At 41.0% G+C, this 16151-nt stretch overlaps 1 long non-coding RNA gene across 3 annotated transcripts in view; it reads left to right on the forward strand.

Moving 5' to 3' along the window:
• The window catches only part of LOC148346307 (uncharacterized), a 530417-nt gene that overhangs the window by 426871 nt on the left and 87395 nt on the right, over positions 1-16151 (forward strand). For all 3 annotated transcript variants that reach the window (XR_015848223.1, XR_015848225.1, XR_015848224.1), the window contains one exon: positions 128-207. This is a non-coding gene — a long non-coding RNA (uncharacterized LOC148346307). The remainder of the gene's footprint in view (positions 1-127; positions 208-16151) is intronic.

Raw genomic sequence — 16151 nt, forward strand, 5'->3', positions numbered from 1 at the left:
GGGGAGTGGTTGCAATGCACACACCTGTATCTCAAGATGACCAGCCCGACTTGATGACTGTTATGTACTATTGTTGCTTTGCCTTGCTTACCTGATTGTCTATGTTCCGGTTTTCTTCTGCCCGCAGTCTACCGGTGTTCTGATATTTCTTCCTACCCATCGAGACATCCTACCAATGCCTGATAGCAGTTCGTGCGTTTGAAAGCGGTGAGTACTTCCCATTTTCGTTTTTATTTCGTCTTATTTGACTCTTTCACTGTTTTGCAACGCAGCTTTAAAGCCTGCTGTGTTTATCTGTGGTAGCATGGTGTTTATTGACTAGGTTAATAGAATAGAATAGAATATACCTTTATTGTCATTGTTACAAAATGGGTTAACATATTGTGACAACGAAATTGGGCATGGCACTCCAGGTTCACACATTCACAGTGAGGTAAAAAACCCAAGAAGATAATTAATCATGCATTGCACAGGTCTGTATGTCTGGATGCAAACCCTTGGTCGAAAGCCGGGACGGGAGAGTAGACCTTTGTATTACCGTAAATTCCGGACTATAGAGCGCACCTGATTATAAGCCGCACCCACCACATTTTTAGAGGAAAACCGATTTTGTACTTTACACAGGCCGCACCTGTATATAAGCCGCATGCCAACCCAAACCCAACTTTAAGTCCCGCGATTGAAACTAAATGTCCTTCATTAAAGTACACAGTCCCAAAATCACAGCCGGCAAAATGAACAGAAAATGATAACGGTACTTAAGGTTTGATGCAGACCTGCAGAGTCCGGGTCCTGTTGAAAGTAATCCAAGGAAAAAAGTGTATATTTCCAAAGGTAAGGGTGGGAAAAATATATATCCACTATTGTCCGGCGCGTCTACAAACAGGTCTGTCTGTTCCTCACCTTTACCCCACCCGTCATACCCCTGTTTGTTCCGCCCCACCTTTTTCATTCACCCGTGCAAAACATATCAGAATAAGTGTCTAAAATAAATACAAATAAATACATTACAAAAATATACAGTTGCAAATACATATTATACATGGTTACACGTATTTACAAAGAAATACGGTACACTGAGAGAGTTTTCAAAGCTTTAATAATAATAATATAACTTTCATCCCAAACGGTGCCTGTGAAGGGTAGCAACATGCTACTAGCAACACGCTCGCAAAACAGTAAACGGGTCTGTTAAAAAAATATACCGTACTTGTAAAAATCACGGTAAACCGTCCTCATCTTCCTCATGTGCTGCGTCATGTGCTTTTCTTTTTGCATTTTGCATGATGAGGGTATGTTTACGCTAATTTAATTCATGCACAAGCCAAGAAGATGCAGTCTTCCTCAGCGCATATATTCCACCGGTCTAAATCTTACCTTTTGTACTCGATCGTGAAACGACACCCCCTTTCAATTGTGACCCGACATTTCAGAGAACAACCATCATGGCAGAAAGAAACACGGCGTACCGCCGATGATCCCGTAATATAGCTCGGAAAGAGCGTATCATCATACGGGGAGCTGTAATGGATGGAATGGCGTTGGTAATAGTCGTGCCACGGAATTGCCGAATTGTGATTGCCGCGGCCTAGCCAGTTGCATATGTGAGGCATTAAGGGCTCTGAAACCTTCAAGGACACGGTGTGATTTTAACAGAGCAGTTCGGAAAACTGCAAAAATAACATTTTATATCATGGAATTAAAGATGGCCGACTGTTGTGGCAAGTTTGAAACACGGAATGCGTTGTGAGATATTAAGGCACAGGTGTCAAACAGGCGGCCCGCGGGCCAGATCGGGCCCGCTAAGGGATTGAATCCGGCCCGCGAGACGACACTCGGAGAAGTGCAAGAGAAAAACAAGCTGCAGGTTGAAACGTTTCAACTTGATGTTGCCAAAGCCAGGTGCCTCGAACAAAGACACTGTAGTTGTATTTATTTATCTCGCCATCTCTTGCTCTCTCTCTTTTCCAGCCCTTTTCTCCCACTCTCTGTCTGTCTCTTTCACTCTCTGTGTCTCTCTTTTTCTCTTCCTTTGTTGCTCTTTGTCTCTTTCTCTCTCTGTGTCTTTTAACCTCTTTTGCTCTAACTTACTTTTTTCCTTTCCTCTCTTTTCTCTTTTTCTCTTCCTACCCTTCGTGCTTTCTTTTCTCTTTTCTCTCCTTCTGTCTTTCTATTTCTCAACTATTCACTTGTTCAGATTTAAATACAAAAAAAACATTCCTGATCTGGCCCGCTAAGGGATTGAATCCGGCCCGCGAGGCAAGACTCAGAGAAGCGCAAGAGAAAAACAAGCTGCAGGTTGAAACATGTCATCTTGATGTTGCCAAAGCCAGGTGCCTCGAACAAAGACACTGTACTTGTATTTATTTTTCTCTCTCTCTCTCTCTCACCCCTTTTCTCACACTGTCTTTTACTCTCTGTGTCTCTCTTTTTCTCTTCCTTTGTTGCTTTTTGTCTCTTTCTCTCTCTGTGTCTTTTAAATTTATTTTGCTCTAACTTCCTTTTTTCCTTTTCTCTTCTTTTCTCTTTCTCTCTTCCTACCCTTCACACTTTCTTTTCTCTTTTCTCTCCTCCTGTCTTTCTATTTCTCTTTGGATTTCTTTCTTCCTCTCCCTTTCTTTCCCCCTCTCTCACGACTTCTCTTTTTATCTCTTTTGTTTCTCACGCTTCTCCCTCTCTCTTCTTTTCCCTTCCCTTTTTCTCTTACTTCTTTATCTCTCTTTTTCTTTCTCTTTTATCTACTAGTCCGGCCCCTGACAGATGTCAAGGATGCCATTTGAGTTTGATAGTCAACAGATGGCAAAAAATATATATATGTATTCATTTATTTGATTTTTTTTTGTATGTTATGTATTTATGTAATGTATTTATTCAGCCAGTATAAACCATAAACATGATATATACAATAAATCATTTGACACGCAAACTCTCAATAATGATAATATAATAGATGTAAAAGAATAGAGTAAAAAATATATTGTAGTGTATAATACAAGGTAATTATATAGAATAGTTTAAAAAGAAAGAATATGTAAATAACAAGACTAGAGTAGAATAGGTCAGAGGAACGTCGTTGGCATAATAATACTATACATAATAACCTAATCATTTCTCGTTGAACATGCTAATAGCGGAAGGGTAAAAACTCTCTGTAAGACATGTAGTCTTGCCCACAATGGCCAGAGTTCAGGAAGTCAAAGACAAGACACTGTTTCCAAAATGCATGATCTTAGATCATATATATATATATATATATATATATATATATATATATATATATTATATATATACCACAGCCATATCCCCCTAGTGGGAGGTGGCTAGAGTCATTTCTGACTCTTTGACTGACTTTTTTTTGGGGAGATTGGTTTAGAGGAGGGGATTCCCAGCCCCCTCGCTCACCCTAACTGAGGTGTTGGGAGTCATTAAGTGACCAAACCCCCCAATTCCAACCCCATAATGCTGAACGCCAAGCAGGGAGGCAACGGGTACCAATGTTTAAGTCTTAGGTATGACTCGGCCGAGGCTTGAACCACAACCTCCCAGTCTCGGGGCGGGCGCCATACCCCCAAGGCCACCAAGCTGATGATCTTAGATAAAAATTGAAATATACCTATGACACTTTATATACTACTCAAAAAAATCGTACTATTTTCTCTCATTTGGTATGTTTTAGAATTTGAAAATCCCTTTAAGGGGTCTGGCTCTGAAACCTCCAGGATCACCACCTGATTCGAACATAACAAAAATAACTATTCTAGAAATGCAAACAAAGATTTCAAATGGTCGGATATGTTGCATCTAAATCCCCTTCGGTCTTTAAGGCCTCAGGCACCAACGCCTTCAAGGACACCGGGTGATTTTAACAGAACATAAATGTCGTATTTTCGAAAATGGGAACAAAGGTTGCGGACGGTTGCGCCAATTCTCCAGCTATAAACACGGAATACGTCCGAATCCGGTCCGGTCTTTAATAACAGAGCAGAGATTTAATGTCGCCGCCTTCATCCTCATCTAATATTCGGACCGAGGTTGTACGACATTCCTCAGGGCATGCGGCTGACATTTGGAAGCAGACTCCTATAGATAGAGTAATAATGTCAGAAAGGCTGTGGGAGTAGTTTTGCCCGTAAAAACCCACGTAACCACAGATGGGACGTATCGGATGCCGTGAAGGAAATGACTTTCGATTTTAATGATACAGTCTTTCTTACCATCTTCAGAGCAATACTATGCATACGTTAATAACAAGTGCTAATCTGAAAAGTCAACGGGCATTATGATTTTCCGATACTAATTGAGTAATACAGTACCCCTCCTTAAGGTGAAAGCTACCTTACTATATTTTCATGTTGCATTGTGGAATACAGTGGAACCTCGGTTCTCGACCACAATGCGTTCCAGAACCCTCTTCGAAAACCGATTTGTTCGATCACCGAAATCATTTTTCCCATTAAAAATAATGTAAATCGTTTTAATCCGTTCCAACACCCTGAATGTTTACCTTGAATGTGTGACGGAAACATAAAGCTAACCCGGGCTAATCGTACGTTCGCGTTATCGTTATCTTCCGTACGAAAGATTACGCTAACGTGAACGTGTAAAAATAAAAAAAATCAGGTCGTTTACAAGTCATTTAGCACCCAGGTCTCCACAACAAGTGGTCCAGTCTCCCGTTGAAATTTGATTGGGCTCGAATGTGTCCATCTCTCTCTAATCCAATGAGATTTCAGTTCTTTGCCCTTAATGCCGCTAGCCAATGTTGGCCTTCGAATATATTATGTCTCGCTAAATGTACTAGCTTGTTAGCATTATTAGCCGCTAAGACCTCGTCGAGAATGGAAGAAGTCTGCTATCCAACAATTTAGAAGAAAAGACCTTATCACTGACCTTGCAGTATTTGCAAAAAAAATCAGGTATGTGGGCAAATTATTTTGTTATTTAAATCTTCTAAAGATGTAACTTACCGTAAATTACGGACTATAGAGCGCACCCGATTATAAGCCGTACCCACCACATTTTAAGGGGACGACCGCTTTTGTTCTTACACAAGCCGCACCGGTATATAAGCCGCATGCGCCCACATTAAAATATGTAATACAATCACAAAATTAACCCAAACCCGACTTTGAGTCCCGCGATTTTGACTGAATATAAGGTACGCAGTTCAATAACCTCAGCCGTCAACATGAACGGAAAATGATACCGGTACTTAAAATTTGATGCAGACCTGCAAAGTCCGGGTCCCGTTAAAAGTAATCCAAGAAAAAAAAGTCTATATTTCCAAATGTAAGGATGGGAAAAATATATATATCCACTTTTGTCCGCCGTGTCCACAAACACTCACCTTTACCGGTCCCCACTTCCCGTCATCCCCCGCGTTTGTTACGCCCGTTTCTTTTTAATTGACCAGTGCAAGACTACAGTTGCAAATACATATTATACATGGTTACACATATTTACAAAGAAAGACGGTACACCGAGAGAGTTTTCAAAGCTTTAATAATAATAATATTGTAACTTTCATCCCAAACCGTGCCTGTGAACGGTAGGAAAACGCTACTAGCAACACGCTCTCAATACAGTCAACGGGTCTGTTAAAAAAACATACCGTACATTTAGAGATCACGGTAAGCCGTCCTCAATTTCATCCTTATGATCAACATCATCAAAGTCGTCTTCCTTTAGTATGGCCTTTCTGTTTGAATCTTGCGTGATGATGATATGTCTATGTTTATTTAATTTGTGTACAAGCTAAGAAGTTGCAGTCTTCCTCAGTGCCTATATTCCACCGGTCTAAATCTTACCTTTTGTACTCGAGCGCCGCTGGCGGCTGTTAGAAAAATGACATAATTTGGTCGCATCACTGAATAAGTCGCAGGGTTGAACGTTTGGGAAAAAAGTAGCGGCTTATAGTCCGGAATTTACGGTAAATGATTAATTCAAGCATGGTTTTGGACAAGTAAATTGCTTAAAACTCAGGAGCTTCTGCGCCCCCCACCGGGCTCCGCCCTGGCCCCCCCAGGGGGGCTGTGGCCCACATACCCCTGGCTAGGTTTCCGACTTTTTCACATCCCTGGTCACGCATTTGGGTTCTCGTCCTGATCCGATTCTTGACACTATGTTGCCTGTTAGGTGCTGTCCTGATTTTTCTCCTCGTTTCATTTCAAGCCTCTGTGTGCGATCTCCTCCATAAAATATACGTGATAACCAGCTCGGATAGAAATGTGCATATGTTGCCGTCAGCGTGGTTTGATGGATCAGCTGAAAAATATCATTTATCGACGCGTCGACTTGTATCCGATGCCATCAGTCAGGTGGGGTGCCCTTCGGGGTTCTATACAAGTTTACAATCCGCACGACGCGCTTTTATATGTCGGCTCCCGAGAGACGTGACCTTCATCCATTCACCTAAATGAATTCATGTACATCTTTCAAAACAGTCCGCAGTGAAAGTAAGGAAAAAAAAAGAAGGTAGGTGCAGTCGGTGGTGATTGGTATTCCGGAGAAGGTTATCGGTCTTCTTGTGGCCTTTCCATTCAAGCAAATGCCTCCGTGTAAAAAAAATGAAAGAATGGATTTAATATTAAAGTAGTAGCGTGTATCGATTCAAGCACGTCGACTTCAATTATTTTCTCGAAAACAACTGAAACGTAAGCGGTACGGCTACCTTGTGCTGACTGGGAAAAAGGAAGTTTATATATCCGATATCAGTTCAAATATATTAACTTCCCTGCAAAAAGGCAATTCGGTATGAATCTGTGCATACAGTGCTTAGCGAAATGAATGCCCCCCCCAGAACTTTTTGTCATTTTGCCACATTTCAGGCTTCAAACTTATATATCTATCTATTTATCTACCATGGTCATGTCCCTCAAGAGGGGTGACTGACAGCAAGATAAACACATACCTCTCCTCTCGATCTCTACTCCCTAAGAGACAGCAAGGCAAAGAAAGGGGGGCGGGAGACCGAAAGGTCTCGAAAACCCTAGTTATAGGGTCACTAAATGTGAGAGGATGTGGAAGTAAAGCGACTAAGTGGAAGAAAGAGGCTTCAAACTTAAGGCCTAAAAAACTGAAAGCTATTTTCTAAAAATCACCAACACGTGAAACACCATTGAGAAGTGAAACCATTTTTTTTCTCAATATTTTATGTTATACCGTAAATTCCGGACTATAAGCCGCTACTTTTTCCCCAAACCTTCAACCCTGCAGCTTATTCAGTGATGCGGCCAATTGATGTCATTTTTCTAACGGCCGCCAGCAGTACTCGAGTACAAAAGGTAAGATCTAGACCGGTGGAATATATGCGCCGAGGAAGACTGCAACTTCTTAGCTTGTGCACAAATTAAATTAGCGTAAACTTACCCTCATCATGCAAATTGCAAAAAGAAAGGCACATGACGCAGCTTTCAAGCTCAAAGCAATCGAGCAATCCGATAAAGAAGGAAACAGAGCTATTGCACGTAAACTTTACTTTGCGAGCGTGTTGCTAGCGTGTTTTGGAAAAAGGGAGCGTGGGACGACCTCTATATGACGAAGTTTATTTCCGATACTGAGGAAGATGACTTTGATGGTGTCAGTTCTAAGGAGGAAGATAAGGATGGTTTACCGTGATTTTTACAAGTACGGTATATTTTTTTAACAGACCCGTTTACTGTTTTGCGAGCGTGTTGCTAGTAGCATGTTGCTACCCTTCACAGGCACGGTTTGGGATGAAAGTTATAATATTATTATTAAAGCTTTGAAAACTCTCTTGGTGTACCGTCTTTCTTTGTAAATATGTGTAACCATTTATAATATGTATTTGCAACTGTATATTTTTGTAATGTATTTATTTTAGGAACTTATTCTGATATGGTTTGCACGAGCAAATGAGAAAAAAAGGGGCGGGGCAAACGCGGGCTGACGGGAAGTGGAGTAAAGGGGAGACGTGTTTGTGGACGCGGCCGACAATAGTGGATATATATTTTTGGGAAATATACACTTTTTTCCTTGGATTACTTTCAACGGGCACCCGGACTCTGCAGGTCTGCATCAAACCTTAAGTACCGGTATCATTTTCCGTTCATTTTACCGGCCGTGATTTTTGGACTGTGTAGGGTATGGGCTACATTTTGTGTTGCATTTTTTCAATATGGGCGCATGCGGCTAATATGCAGGTGCGGCTTGTGTATGTACAAAATCGGTTTTCCTCCCGAAATGTGGTGGGTGCGGCTTATAATCAGGTGCGCTCTATAGTCCGGAATTTATGGTAATTAGACATGAGTGGAGAGATGTTGTGAAAGGATAAGGGGATGTTTGGATATGTTCTAAGGGATGGGCAGGGCACCTGTATGATGCGGCAGGGGTAAACCAGTGAAAGCTGTCGGGCCCTGCTGTTGAACATTGTGTTGTGTCACCCTGACCCGAGCGACATGGCCGCTTTCTTGTGTCCCGTTTTATCTGGAGGGACGAAAGCATGACCGACTTAGGTGCCGAGGTGGCTAACTTGTTTGGGTGTTTTGGCGTTTGTTTTGGCCATGGTCCAAAAAATGTTGTGTGTTTTTTGCTATTTTTTTCCTTTTTATTTTCTTTGTTATTGTATGTGTTTGTCTTGCTGTCGGTCACCCCTCTGGAGGGATATGACCAAGGTAGATAGATAGATAATTAGACAATTAGAAATAAATATTAAAAAAAACATTAAAAAAGGAGTTGTTGCATAAATATTGGGCCCCTGTTCTCTCAGCTCAGCCAACTGACTCCAGATTTTCCGCAGATAACTTCTGAATGACCCAATGTCAACCTAAATTTCTTAAGACTACTGAGTGAACCTGTGCGTCTCAGTTTAAATGTCATTGTGAATGAGTAATCCAAAAGTAATTGAAAGTAATCCAGTTTAAGTAACCCTACCCAACCCTGTATATACCAAAGGTTTTGCTTCTGGTAGCAAAGAAAACGATCACAGTGTCCTGGCTGAAACCACAACCATCTGACATAAAACAATGGAGAGACAAATTAAAGCAAAATGTACATTATGGAAAAAAATCACTGCAAGACTGAAACTAGATCAATTTGAGAAAAGATGGAAGCTTATCACACCATTTTTACTTGATGTCTAAACACCTCACTTTTTATTTTATTTATTGTATTAACATTGCCACATGGGAAACACAAATATAAGCATTTGTAGAAGAACCTGAAAAATGCTGTGCACAAACGATCACCATCAAACCTTAAGGAACGTGAGCTGTTGTAAGGAAGAATGGGCCAAAATATCGGTGGCTGAGGTTATAAAGGAGGTTGTAAAAGGTATAAATCATATTTCTACTTCTACTTTTAAAATGTTTTATTTATAATCCAGATATAACATTCTGAGAAAATTGTGTTCATTTTCCCGATGGTGACTCACATGTTGTTGATTTTTAGAAAACAATATGACTATAGTTCTTGGGGATAGGGGGAGGTTGGGTGTGGACGCAAAAAATTTGCAAGGCACCGTATACAGCAGGGGTGTCAAACTCATTTTAACTAGGGGGCCACACGATAGAACAAACATTCTCTCGGGGGCCGGATTCGTTGATTGAGGAGAAATAAAAATGAAAAAAATAAGAGAAAGAGAGGGAGAAAAAATGAGAGAGTTTGGGACAAGGAAAGAGAGAAATGGGAAAGAGAGAGAGAGAGAGAAAGAGAGCAAAAAGGTGAGAGAGAAAAAGATAACCAGAGAAATAGAAAGAGAGGGGAAAAAGAGAGAGAAAGAAACCTAAAGAGAAATTGAAAGCGAGAGGGAGAGAAAAGAGAGATGGGGAAAGCAAGAGAGCGAAACAGAGAAAAGAGAGAGAAAGGAGAAGAAGAGAGAGTTAAATAAGTTAAAAAGACAAAGAGACAAAGAGGAACAAATAAGGAGAAAAAGAGAGACAGAGAGTGTGAAAAAGAAAGAGAGAGAGTGTGAGAAAAAGGGAGGAAGAGAGAGAGAAAGCAATACAACTATAGCATCTTTGTTCGAGGCACCTGGCTTTGTCAACATCAAATGGACATATTTCAACCTGCAGCTCGTTTTCCTCTTGCGCTTCCCTCAGCGTTGTCTCGCGGGCCGGATTCACTCCCTTAGCGGGCCCGATCCGGCCCACGGGCCGCCTTTTTGACACCCCTGGTACACAGTATATCGTTTAGTACCGTTAAAAAACCTAGACGATTCAGTACGAATTGATAGATACTTCAAAGCATGAAGATTCCATTCAGTATGATTCGATTCCTTTTAAATCCCGAAAAGAATTTCCCTATATAACCTACAAACGGGAGCGTGCGATTCCCAATCGGGAAGGTTTTTCTTGGCTCAGCGTAGCTCCCAGGTTTAATACCGCACATCTTACCTGAAAGCCGGTGTTAAACCCGGTATTAAACCCGGTATTAACCTTGACCCCTCCCACTTTCTTTTAACGCGACGCAGCTCAAATAAAAACTACAGTAAAGTTCAGTGTTGTTTCTGAACATAAACAGGCTAGTAAGACTGTAGTTTTATATGTGTCCTCGGGGAAAGGGCCATGTCGGGGGTTTGTGATGTTGGTCAAGAGCACAGGTGTCAGAAAGGCGGCCCGCGGGCCAGATCGGGCCCGCTAAGGGATTGAATCCGGCCCGCGAGACAACACTCAGAGAAGCGCAAGAGAAAAACGAGCTGCAGGTTGAAATATGTCAACTGGATGTTGGCAAAGAAAGGTGCCTCGGACAAAGACACTGTACTTGTATTTATTTCTCTCTCTCTCTTTTCCACCCCTTTTCTCTTACTCTCGGTCTCTTTCACTCTTTGTTTCTCTCTTTTTCTCTTCCTTTGTTGCTCTTCGTCTCTTTCTTTCTCTCTGTCTTTTTAACTTCTTTTGCTCTAACTTCCTTTTTTCCTTTTCTCTCTTTTCTCTTTCTCTCTTCCTACCCTTTGCGCTTTTCTTTTCTCTTTTCTCTCCTTCTGTCTTTCTATTTCTCTTTGGATTTCTTTCTTCCTCTCCCTTTCTTTTCCCCCTCTCTCACAACATTTTATCTTTTGTTTCTCACGCTATCTCCCTCTCTCCCTTTTTCTTTCTTTGTCCCGCCCTCTCTCCTTATCCCTCCCGCTCTCTCTTATTTCTTTATCCCTCTTTTCTTTCTCTTTAATCTACTAGTCCGGCCCCCCGACAGAATGTTTGTTCTATCGTGTGGTTTGTTCTATGAGTTTGGTCAAGAAGTTCACAATGTCTGTTCTACTTCAAATTGGCTGTTACTGTAGCCAGTATACAAAGGATTGGAAGATCTGGTGTTTTTTCCTGTTCTTAGGGGACTACTGGCCTGCACTCTAGTACAGTAGAATAGAATACAGTAATCCCTCGGTTATCGCGGTTGATGGGGACCAAAACCACCCGGGAAAAGTGAAAATCCGCGAAGTAGCGACGCCCCTTCAAAAATGCTTAAAAAAAAAAAAAGAATTTTATATATATATATATATATATATATATATATATATAATATATTTTTTTTTATAACATGACAAAAAATATAGTTTTTTTTTTTTTTTTTTTTTTTTAAATTACTATTTTTTGGACCCGGTTAATGGGGACCAAAACCATCCGTGAAAAGTGAAAATCCGCGAAGTAGCGACGCCCCTTCAAAAATGCTTAAAAAAAAAAAAAGAATTTTATATTTATATATATATATATATATATATATATATATATATATATATTTTTTTTTTTTTATAACATGACAAAAAATATAGTTTTTTTTTTTTTTTTTTTTTTTTTAAATTATTATTTTTTTGGACCCGGTTAATGGGGACCAAAACCATCCGTGAAAAGTGAAAATCTGCGAAGTAGCGACGCCCCTTCAAAAATGCTTAAAAAAAAAAAAAAAGAATAATATATATATATTTTTTAACATGACAAAAAATAATAAATTTTTAAAAAAATAAATTTCATTATCAATATTTTTTAGACCCGGTTAATGGGGACCAAAACCACCAATCGCCCACCTGTTTTTTACTTGACTTGACTGAGGTTTTTGAGTTTTTCCTTTGTCTAATCTAGGTTTTAGATCAGGGGATGGTGTAATCAAAGTCTGTGGTTTGCAATAATCTTTGGTCTGTGCAGCCCTTTGAGACTCTTTGTGATTAAGGGCTATACAAAAAAAATGACTTGACTCGAGGTTTTTGAGTTTTTCCTTGCCTTCGTGTAGGTTTTAGATCAGGGGATGGTGTAATAAAAGTCTGTGGTGTGCTATAATCTTTCGTCTGTGCAGCCCTTAGAGACTCTTTGTGTTTCAGGGTGTCACAAATAAACATGACTTGACTTGAGGTTTTTCCTTGCCCTCATGTAGGTTTTAGATCAGGGGATGGCGTAATAAAAGTCTGTGGTTTGCAATAATCTTTGGTCTGTGCAGCCCTTTGAGACTCCTTGTGATTAAGAGCTGTACAAATAAACATGCCTTGACTCGAGGTTTTTGAGTTTTTCCTTTCCCTAATGTAGGTTTTAGATCAGGGGATGGTGTCATAAAAGTCAGTGGTTTGCAATAATCTTTGGTCTGTGCAGCCCTTTGAGACTCTTTGTGATTAAGGACCAAACAAATAAACATGACTTGACTTGAGGTTTTTGAGTTTTCCCTTGCCCTCATGTAGGTTTTAGATCAGGGGATGGTGTAATAAAAGTCTGTGGTGTGCTATAATCTTTCGTCTGTGCAGCCCTTAGAGACTCTTTGTGTTTCAGGGTGTCACAAATAAACATGACTTGACTTGAGGTTTTTCCTTGCCCTCATGTAGGTTTTAGATCAGGGGATGGCGTAATAAAAGTCTGTGGTTTGCAATAATCTTTGGTCTGTGCAGCCCTTTGAGACTCCTTGTGATTAAGAGCTGTACAAATAAACATGCCTTGACTCGAGGTTTTTGAGTTTTTCCTTTCCCTAATGTAGGTTTTAGATCAGGGGATGGTGTAATAAAAGTCTGTGGTTTGCAATAATCTTTGGTCTGTGCAGCCCTTAGAGACTCTTTGTGTTTCAGGGTGTCACAAATAAACATGACTTGACTTGAGGTTTTTCCTTGCCCTCATGTAGGTTTTAGATCAGGGGATGGCGTAATAAAAGTCTGTGGTTTGCAATAATCTTTGGTCTGTGCAGCCCTTTGAGACTCCTTGTGATTAAGAGCTGTACAAATAAACATGCCTTGACTCGAGGTTTTTGAGTTTTTCCTTTCCCTAATGTAGGTTTTAGATCAGGGGATGGTGTAATAAAAGTCTGTGGTTTGCAATAATCTTTGGTCTGTGCAGCCCTTTGAGACTCTTTTTGATTAAGGGCCAAACAAATAAACATGACTTGACTTGACTTGAGGTTTTTAAGTTTTTCCTTGCCCTCATGTAGGTTTTAGATTAGGGGATGGTGTAATACAAGTATGTGGTTTGCAATAATCTTAAGTCTGTGCAGCCCTTTGAGACTCTTTGTGATTCACAGCCAAACAAATAAACATGACTTGACTTAAAACATCGTAGGGGCTCCATAACCCCTCCGGAACCACTTCTTGTTCCAGTCCAGGGTAATGGATTTAGTCCAAACATGGCTGATTATTCAAGACGACGCTCAAGATATTTTTGGTACAGTCGTTGAAAGATGAACATTGAGTATTCAATCACCTTTTTCCACCTGTAGGTAACGCTCTTAATTTTTTGTCTCCCTGCGGTTTTTCACGGCAGCAGACCGACCAACACTTCTCGCGAAACAGCAGGGCTGTCGCTTCGCTAGCTCATTTTCTCAGCGAGATCAGGTGAATCATTTATCACAGAACTCTGTCACTTCCGCAGATTAAAATACGGATTTTTCGTAAAAACCCTCTCTGCCTTAAAACTTCATGATCTGCGAATCAGGCCGGCGACATTCCTTGCCGCAGGAGGAAACGTAGCAAAAACGAAGGAAGGAGGCAATGACTGGGAAAGAGGAAGGAGCTGTCACGTTTCGGCCCCCAGCTCTCGTCCTCGCCGCGGTGTCCTCATTAGGGCTAATATGAGGCCGGTGTTGGGGGGGGGGGTGCCGGTCTCGAGGGAGTAATGATGTGGGGCCTGTAGCCAAGGGGCCCCTGGGGGGAGGTTTGTTGCGGGGGGGGGGGTTGATTCCTCGCTACTTATGTTAGGAGCCACAGAGGTCACACAGATGCATAGCTTTCCCCGAGCTCTGTCTGCCCTTGGGAGGACGTAAGGAGACAGGGAGGCGCAAATAGTCTGGAGTCATTCCACACCCCATACATCTCCCAGGCGTCCCCAACCTACCTTAGCCCAAAACAACCACTCGTATCCAATGTTCCCTGTAATTTTGCAGGGGTCTGAGCGTTCACACAAAGTCGGTGAGCAACGCTTGAAACAACAGTGAGCAACGGCAATCCCAAGTGTGGCAACGAAGTCATTATCAAACATGTCCAAAATTTGACATCACGTTACATTTTGCTGAGTTTCCGGCAATGCAAAAAATGTTTTCACTTTTGAATGAATTGACTCATGTACGATTGCAAAGGTTGCAGGGCCTACAATTCTTTCACAAGATTTCCATTTCTTTTTATTTCCTGATATATTTTGTCGCATAATATTAACATTTTGGGGGGCTTATTGAGTCGGTTGTAAGATACAGAACTGTACTTAATCACATTTTTTAGTGGAAGTACAATGTTGGCAATAAGATTTACTTGATATAATGGGAAATTATTTGAATGCAACACAAACGGCGGGGCGGCAGTAGCTCAGGAGGTAGAGCACTCGTCTTGGGATCAAGGGATCCCAGTTCGAATCCCGGCTCGTCCGTGTTACATGTCGAAGTGTCCTTGGGTAAGACACTGAACCCCTAATACCCCCCAATAAGCAGGTTAGCGCCTTACATGGCTGCAAGGCCGCTATTGGGAAACGTGGAGCACATTGTAAAGCGCTTTGGGAAGTTATTGACTTGAAAAGCGCTATAGAAATGCAGATCATTTTATTTCATTTCAAACTTTTTCTTCTTTTTTCTGTGTTTTTTTTCTACTTTTTTTTCAATCCCTTAAAAAAAGATCTCATTGTGTTTATTTTTTCCGAGCTGTTACTTTTTTCTTTTTGTTCTCTATTTACTTTTTTCCTTCATTTCTTCCTTTTTTTCTGGCATTTTTCTACATTTTTCCTTCTTTTTTCTCTTCCCTTTGTTTCTTTTTTTCTCAGCTTTTCACTACTTTTTCATTTTGGTATTTTTTTCTTTTTTTGTTCTAATCCCCCCTTCCTTTAGATAGATAGATAGATACTTTATTCATCATATCATTAACATTTCCAGCAGCATCCCTGAGCTGAGAACAATACAATAATAAAGCAAAAAGAATACAATATACAAATACCCAATGTGACATGCTAATACCCACTGTAGCGTGTTATATAGAGTATCTAGATAGTGCTACACAGAGAATACATATTGCAATAAATTCGGTAATATGCAATGTAGGGGGGGAGTGGTTTAATGTGGGCTTTTACTCTGCCGGGTAGAGTTAAAGAGCCTCATGGCATGAGGAAGAAAAGATCTCTTCAGTCTGTCCGTAGTACAAGACAGTGACAGCAGTCTGTCGCTGAAACTGCTCTTCTGTCTGGAGATAATGTCTTTAAGTCATTTTGTGCATCATTTTATATAATATTTGGTCATGTTGGGATGAAAGAAGCAAAAACAACCCAAAGAGCCGTTTAGGACCCGAAAGAGCCGGTTCCTTTTTAGTGAGCCGAGCCGAAGAAGCCGGTTCCCCGACAAACTCTACTAACCTTACTCGACTTCGTTCTCCTTCGACTCGACTTCAAAATACCGCATTTAGGACACAACGTCGGGGGAACCAGTTTATTTTGACCTTTATGCACTGTAACTTTGATTTAAGTCGCTTCTTAATTAGTAATTTCGAGCCCTGATTTTTGTGCGCTGGCTAGATTTTCTTGTGCGCTGAGAATGTGATCTTAGAGGGAACACTGCTCGTATCTCTGTCTCTCGCCTTAAAGACGCAATTATTTTCTCCCCGCCCGGGTTCTTCCTCCCACCCCCTCGAGGCGGTGCCGGTCCAGTCCGGGCTCAGTGCCGATATAATCCTTTAACGCCTTTAAATGATCCAGAGGTTGAGCGGCTCCTCCTGGATGCCAATGGGACCCGCCGGGCTCACACCTGCTGAGGCGGGTTAAGAT

Source organism: Urocampus carinirostris, chromosome 20 (genome assembly GCF_059441175.1).
Source record: "Urocampus carinirostris isolate Australia breed hairy pipefish chromosome 20, RoL_Ucar_1.0, whole genome shotgun sequence".
Taxonomy (NCBI): Eukaryota; Metazoa; Chordata; class Actinopteri; order Syngnathiformes; family Syngnathidae; genus Urocampus; species Urocampus carinirostris.